We start from the raw sequence: 8,155 nt of genomic DNA, 5'->3' as shown, positions 1-8,155 counted from the left end.
AACACTGCCCAAAGCATCACGCTCCCTCCGTCAGCTCGCCTTCTTCCCACAGTGTAAGTGAAGCACACGCACCAAGCCATCAGACCGGCCCACCGTTCAATGCTCCACGGTCCAGTTCTGATCGCATGCGTTCAGTGGTGGACAGGGGTGAGCATGGGAACCCTGTTTGGTGTGTGGCTGTTCAGCCCCATACACAAACTGAAGAACTGAGTATTCTGACACTTTTCTATCAGAACCAGCATGAACCTTTTCAGCAGTTTGAGCTACAGTCGCTCATCTGATGGGTCAGACTACATGAACCAGCCTTCACTCCCAATGCACATCAATGATCTTTTCAACAGATACTGACCACTGCAGAGTGGGAACACCCCACAAAAGCTGCAGTTCTGGAGATACTCTGACCCTCACTCATAACCTTACGATTGCCCATTTCCCTGCTTCTAATATATCAACTTTAATGGGAAAATTTTCACTTGCAAAAAACTTAATAGTATATCCCACCCAACTGACTGACAATCATCAAATCTTAATGCCTGTGATGAAGAACTTCAAGCTGGTTGGAGCATTTTGAAACAATTTATGTCAATTTTTAAAAAAATCAATCAAAGTCAGACATTGTTTTGAGGCAACTATTACAGTCTGTCCATTATATGAAGCAGTCAAAGGAGCTTGCAAAGAAAAGCGTCTGGACTTCTTTAAGTTGCTTGAAGACGTTTCACCTCTCATCCGAGAAGCTTCTTCAGTTCTAAGGTCAAATGGTGGAGAGTCCCAGATATAAACCTAGTGGGAGTGACCCCCCACAGAGGGACAAAAGGACCCCCTGATGATCCTCTAATCGCCTGAGCCAAGGTGGGAAACTGGGCGTGGGTCCCAATCAGCCAGAGTTTCGGGTGAGTTCATTGTGAAACCTGGCCCCACCTTATCATGCGAATTCCTGAGGTCAGATGGCCCAGGATGTGAGTGGGCGTTAAGGCGTCTGGGAAGGGATCTCAAAACTGGATTATAGATGGCAGAGAGTTGGTGTCGTAAACCCCCGCCTCTGTTCAAAGATGGTCGCTCACAGTGGACATAGATGCTTCTTTCACTCCTCTTTCAAACCATCTGTCCTCTCTGTCCAAAATGTGAACATTGGCATCCTCGAAAGAGTGTCCTTTATCCAATCCTATCGAGGATGCCAATGTTCACATTTTGGACAGAGAGGACAGATGGTTTGAAAGAGGAGTGAAAGAAGCATCTATGTCCACTGTGAGCGACCATCTTTGAACAGAGGCGGGGTTTACGACACCAACTCTCTGCCATCTATAATCCAGTTTTGAGATCCCTTCCCAGACGCCTTAACGCCCACTCACATCCTGGGCCATCTGACCTCAGGAATTCGCATGATAAGGTGGGGCCAGGTTTCACAATGAACACACCCGAAACTCTGGCTGATTGGGACCCACGCCCAGTTTCCCACCTTGGCTCAGGCGATTAGAGGATCATCAGGGGGTCCTTTTGTCCCTCTGTGGGGGGAAACTCCCACTAGGTTTATATCTGGGACTCTCCACCATTTGACCTTAGAACTGAAGAAGCTTCTCGGATGAGAGGTGAAACGTCTTCAAGCAACTTAAAGAAGTCCAGACGCTTTCCTTTGCAAGCTCCTTCGACTACGATGACCTGGATGACTGAGAACCTTCACAGACATTATATGAAGCACTTAAACCTTAAACTGATGACTTGAATGGAAAAAAGTTTACAAACCCTCAAACAGCGACAGAGAAGGAATCGGTTTTCCTGGACAGACAGGCAGGCACATAGCAGATGTCATTGTGCGTCATTGTCAGTAGAATACACCCCACTGTGAACGAGACTTGCTCCGTTCCCAACCCCTTTGCCTGATGCTCAAATTTAACTGTAAACATGAACAGATTAACGCTTCAGACACAAAAGACTGAAGCAACGGTGCTCAGATTTCAGACATGATTGATTACACTCACAGAGGGGGATATCCAGGCTGCAAGGGCCAGGCCCCTTCTGTAATGTGACCTCAAGATCAAAGGAGGCCACCAGACTCAGGACACTGTCCAGAATCATTGTGTATTTGCAGTGGGAGCGAGCACTTGTCCCGTTTCCATACATGCTGACAGGAACGTCTGGAATGCTGCCGCGGAGAGACTGGAGGAGGTGGTGTCGAATGGAAACCTAATTATGGCAACAAAAAAAAACAAACAGAAAAACTTAAACTTACTTTGTAATAAAAATATGACACCTAAAAAAATGTTTTCAGTTTTTGTCATGGTTGTTGTGGTAGAAGAGGACCCAAGTGACAGACTTAAGAAGCAGAATGTAAAATCTGTATCAGGCAAAGGTTAGACATAAGTGAGTGAGAGCAAACAGAGCAGCAGGCAAAAGGCAGAATCCCAAAAATGTTCCGAAAAGCCTATAGAAACAGAAGGAACTCTGGGAATTGCTGGAACGCTTGGCTAATAGGAGTTCAAAAACAATCTGACAAGGAGAACGGGGACAGCTGGCTCCATATACAGTGAGAGGACTGACTGTCTGATTGCGAACAGGTGTTGTAAATCAAACACAAGTGATGCTATAGCGCAAGTAGACAATTACTAATAAGAGAAAACTAAGCAAAAGCTAACACGAATAACAAAGTAACAAGGATTTCAAAGTAAAACAGTAAATAACTTGAGAAATAAACACAATGGAAGTCCCAGAATCCTCTTAGGTCCAAGGACCAGAGCTCCCCCACCCACTCCTGACCCGCGCCTTAACCGGTTGTTTTGGAGAATTGCAACATACTGTTTGGGAAATTGTTGGTTTTAATGTTAAGCCATCCACCCATTCTCTTCCACTTATCCTCATCAGGGTCACATGAAGGCGGAGAGGCAGGGTGCACCTTCGACAGGTCGCCAGTCTGTTGCAGGGCCAACACAGAGACAGACAACCATTAGCACTCACATTCACACCTAGGGGACATTTAGATTCACCAGTTAATGTGTACTTGTTAAACTGCTTTTTTTTTCCTTTGTTTTCTGATTGCTAAAGTCTTTTTGTAGAATCCATAGGGTTAGTAGAGGTTTTTAAAAGTATTGAAGTATTATGAACAAAGGCATCTTTAGCTCAGAATATACTGATGGCAGAGATTTAGAGTTGGGGTACACCTGAGCTAAGAAAAGTTTCTGTGGAGATGGTTGCAAAAAGCCCAAAGTTGTGTTAGCTGCATAATGGAGTTTCTGGACATTTGTCCTTTTGTGCAATAAATGTAAAAGAAATGTCTGTATCTCCGTTATAGAGCATTCTGCTTTTCTCCTCCTCGCCTACACGTATTGAAATCAGGTGACTGACCCGCAGATGACTGAGGACCCTTTCTGAGACAACAATATAATTGTAACTGATGTAATTACTGACTCTGGTACAGCAACATGTTCCATGGCTGTGTGATGGCAAGCTCCACACCTCACCACCAGTTGATTCGCTTTAGTTTACTTTGCAGTCACTACTTTAAATATATTCTACTTATTGTTCAATATTGTTTCTTTATTAAATATATTTATTTTTCCATCACACACACCAATGTTTATATGGCGTGCACACATATTAACACTGCAAGGTCAAAGTTGTGTTTTATGTTATATTAATGCATCTTTGTTTGACTTAGCTGGGTTTGGCTTCTCCTCCTGTCTGGCAAAAGGTGTGGCAAAGTGCTGGGAGAGCTGAAGTACCACTGACAGCCTAATTGGGTGAAACCACATGCTTCATTGCCTGGGGGGTGTTTTAAGTTTGTTTAATTGTTTTGTACTAGTTGGTTATACGGCAGCCATTTTATTTTCCCCGTGTGTGTCATGTGGTTTAGCTAAGCCAGTATTAAAGTTCCCCCGTGTGTCATTTCAGGAGGTCAGTCTGTCTTATGTTTGTTTGAAGTTTTATTAATTGTTAGCTTGACTTTCGTCTATTGAGTTGACCTCTTTTATTGGTCTGCCTGTTTAAGTTTTTTGGTTTTGTTAAATATATTTTCATATTTTTGGGTCAATAAAACCCCTGTTTTTGAATTAAACACCTGTGTCCTTTATGCCTACTGCTTGGTCCCTGACACTGTGTTAATGAAAAATGTAATGTGATTGCACCAGGACACTGAACAATCTGGTGGATTGCAGGATGTCCTCTGAGGGATGAGCCTCGGGTATGCCGGCTGATTGACCAGGAATATTCATGTCCCACAAACACTCACACATCAGATTCTCTTACACTAACACTTTGGCAGGTTAGCTGGTTATCAACTCACTAGATTAAACTAGCATTTCCCAATCTAGCTACAAGCGCGTTTACGTGAAAGGAGTGACAGTGGCAGCATGTGACTAATCACAAACATGGATAAATGTACAGCAGAGCAGCTGATTATACAAAGGAAGACACGCCTATATGACGAGAATAAACATGTATACTACAAACTGAAACCACCAAAGCTGTGAAAAGTGTTATACAGTAGTTATGCATTAGAAGCGCTTAAAGCAGACATGCGTGTGAACTTTCATCTGGATATCACAGCAAACCGTGTAATAGACACGCATGTGGAAGTTAAATTAATCTGCAGTAACAGCAGAGGGAAATATTTTATTTCAAGCCAACATGAAAATAATCACAGGAAAGTGTTTAAACAGACATTATTAACACATTTACATGTATATACATATTAGCCGCTTAGCTTATTCTAGAAATTAAGAACCCTTGAATTTGCTTCATACGTCTTTTTCGTACTACCGACTTCTTGCCTTTAAATAAATTATCTCCCCCTGCTGGTAATGCAACTTGTGCATGCATTAATGCAACCTTATGTGTGTCCAGGTCACGTTTTGGTGGGTTGGAGCTATAGCTATTTGGGCAGTAAGGCTGCAAAAGAGCTACTATATAAATAACGTTTAGGTTGTTTGAAGCCAGCGAAGAAAATCAGCAAAAATCCAGACTGTGAATCCAGTGTGAATTAAGTGACTTAATAAAACAATGATACCATTAAGACTCATGTCATTATACATGTAATGTTTATAAGACAGTCTTAGTTTTTATTCTCTAAACTGCAGCCTTGGTCTGAGAACAAAGAATAAATATAAAAACTGAATTCAAACTGTGGTTTTAGTGCAAACTTAGTCCACAAGTACAAGCAGGTGTGATGTTTCAGGATCGTACTGATGCTTGTGGAACAATAAAACTGTTGTAAAGCTGTTTGCAGCCAACAGGAGAAAGGAATCAAATGTTTGCTGATAGTTTACATGAACTACTGATGCTCATCAGGGAAACAGAAGACTTTATTACAGAAACGTTAGACCTCTCTGTGCACGGAGGGCCGAGGATCTTCCAGGATCAGAGACACTCCGTTTCCAGAGAACTGATTGTTCAGAAAGTTAATAATTTCATAACTGTTGATGTAAGGTTTACAACCTTCAAATTAATTCAATTAATGTTTATTTATTTCAGTAGCTGGGACTACGTTTTGATTTAGATTTGACATTGGCAGACGGAAAGGTCCCACTCCTGAAATTCAGATGAATTATTTCCACAGCATCCTTGTATTTCTTGAAAGGTGCTATACAAATGTATTATTATTATTATTATTATTATTATTATTATTATTATTATTATTATTATTATTATTATTATTGTTGTTGTTATTATTATATCAAAATTTGACAAACAAATAGTAAAGATAGTAAACATCTGCTTCATTTCTCATCACGGAGGAAGACTCTTGTACAATAACCAGTCCATCTGAGAAAAACTGAACTGAAATGGAATAAAAGTGGTCTGCCAACAAAAACGGTCTTTACTATCTACGAAGGCTCAGATCCTTCGATGTATGTAGCAGGCTGATCTATTTGTTTTATCAGTCTGTTGTTGTGGTGTGCTGGGGTGCAGGCATCAAAGCAAAGGACAGACTGAACAAACTCATCAGGATTGCCGAGTCTGTCGTTGGCATGATGCTCGATGATGGAGGAGGTGATCAATGGCAGAGCAGCAATCTTGGACAATGACTCCCACCCCCTCCATGACACAGTGGGCAGTCTGAAGAGCAGTTTGAGCAACAGGTTCCTTCAACCTGGCTGTCTGAGGGAACGTTACAGGAGGTCGTTCCTTCTGCTGCTGTCAGACTCTTGGGTCATATCCACACATGTGGATCAAAGTTAATCACAGTGCACACTGTCACTTTTGTACACCACGCCATATATTTGGACACGTACTTGTCCTTTTATATTTATACCTATATCTCTATATTTATCTTAATACGTATCTATTAGAACTCTGTGTTTCTACACTCATTTTATATGAATGCTTGTTGTGTATTTGCTGCTATGACAACTCAATTTCCCTCTGGGATTGATAAAGTTTCTCTGATTCTGAAACTATAATAAAACAAAGGAAACTTACTTACTTAGCACACTTAGCACTTAGTTCCTCCTACACCGGGCGGCGCATCGGGCAGCTAGTGATCTCCAACTGCTTCAGCTTCGTCCCAGGCAATGTCGACAATTCTCAGATCGTCCATGAATGTCCGACGCCATGTGGTCTTTGGTCGGCCTTGCTTTCGCTTGCCAGTGCGTGGACGCCATGTAATAGCAATCTTAGCTGGGCGATGAGGGGGTAGGCGTAAAATATGGCCCACGAAGCCGAAGCGCATATCTGCAACAACATCGGCTAACGGGCTGGTGCCTGCTCTTCATAGAACCTTCTCATTTGTTATTCGGTCCCGGTAGGAAATTCTCAGGATTCGCTGCAGGCCACGTTGTTGAAGCACGTTCAGGTGTTGAGTAATTGCACTTGTTGAGCGCCAGGTTTCACTAGCGTGTAGTGCAGTAGGAAAGACGATAGAGTTTAATAGTCTGATCTTGACCTTAACGTTTAGGGAGGTCGAGGAGGGAGGACCTCCAAAAGTTGACCGCGGCCCTGCAGAGGGAGGTGACGAAAGTTGGATTAAGAATCAGCGCCAAAAAAACCAAATCCGAGTTGGCTATGCACGTGCCCGCATTCCTGTCATGATCAACCAACAACGTGCTGAAGAGGGGGAGAATTTTACATATCTTGGCAGCATCATCTCGAATGACGGGGTCTCTGATCAGGATGTCGACGCCAGAGTAGGGAAGGCAACTGGTGTCCTGCGACGTCTCCAACCTATTTGGAACTCAACCTCCCTGAATGTTAGGGTCAAACAAAGGAAAAGAATTTAAAAAAAAAAAGTGTGTGTGAATAAACAGGGTCTGAGTCTGTTTTTGCATGTATGATATAATATAATTGATCTCAGGTCAGCAGGAAGCTTGTTCCAAAGAACAGGACAACAATCGCTGGAAGCAGCCTTGGCAAACTAAGGCTCGACACTCAAAGCTTGTACTCTAATATAATTTAGCCAGGTCACTTTAGTTATTGAAGTTTTGATGTCTCTATTGTGTTATCTATGAGAACAGCAGAGGGCAAAGCAGGCATCAATGATAACAGACATTATCTAGGCTACAGGCAGAAACAAAGGAGTAATGGGGTTGCAAAGTGGCTTGCAGATATGTAGCAACTGTGGAAAAGCTAAAGCAGCTTTAACAGGATGATTTCCATATCTAATTTTCCAAATGGAAATGTAGAAATATATCTAGAGTCACCAGCTAATGTGTGCTGGCACTGAGATTATTTGTGGTTTATAATAAAGCAGACAAGTTTTCTGTTTCTGACCTCACTGAATGTGTAAACCTGACAATTGATTTTATTTATATTTCCAGCTTGAACTTTGTGTATTCTCTTGTCATTCCTCCTCTGACATGAAGTTAACCTCATGTGGCAGGAATCCTGATTTTCTTAAGCTTTTTCACTTCCAGCACATTTCCTTGTTTGTTCCGACCTGTGTATACAGAGCTCTTATTATTACTTTCCGCTTCTTGACACAAGTCTTAGACAAGAACAATAATATGATGACAGAGCAGCAGCTACATCAATAGTTCGAACCATTCCCTCAGGAAGCTTGTCACTGTGAGGGATTAGGAATGGTTGTAATTTGTGTTTAAGTGCAACCAGCGCTTCCAGCCACAGATGTAATGATGAAGATCTGTGTGGACTCGCCTCCCAGCACATCCCACAGATCCTCAGACTGCGATCAGGAGAACGAATTCGAGGACTGAAGGTTTACCAGCAGAAC

General features: G+C 42.3%; 1 long non-coding RNA gene across 1 annotated transcript; it reads right to left on the bottom strand.

Annotated features, from left to right (window-relative positions):
• Positions 1-1,180: 1,180 nt before the first annotated feature.
• Positions 1,181-6,492, bottom strand: LOC146658422 (uncharacterized). The gene is made up of 3 exons (XR_014913637.1): positions 6,413-6,492; positions 2,791-2,905; positions 1,181-2,181 (listed from the first exon to the last, which is right to left on the bottom strand). It is a non-coding gene; the product is annotated as an uncharacterized LOC146658422 (long non-coding RNA).
• Positions 6,493-8,155: the final 1,663 nt, after the last annotated feature.

This window comes from Rhamphochromis longiceps, linkage group LG11 (assembly GCF_057381845.1).
Source record: "Rhamphochromis longiceps isolate RC_006_pf linkage group LG11, R_longiceps_female_GT1.1, whole genome shotgun sequence".
In the NCBI taxonomy this organism is placed as follows: Eukaryota; Metazoa; Chordata; class Actinopteri; order Cichliformes; family Cichlidae; genus Rhamphochromis; species Rhamphochromis longiceps.
The sequence above is the reverse complement of the archived record's forward strand: the minus strand, read 5'-3'. Positions and strand labels throughout refer to the sequence as shown.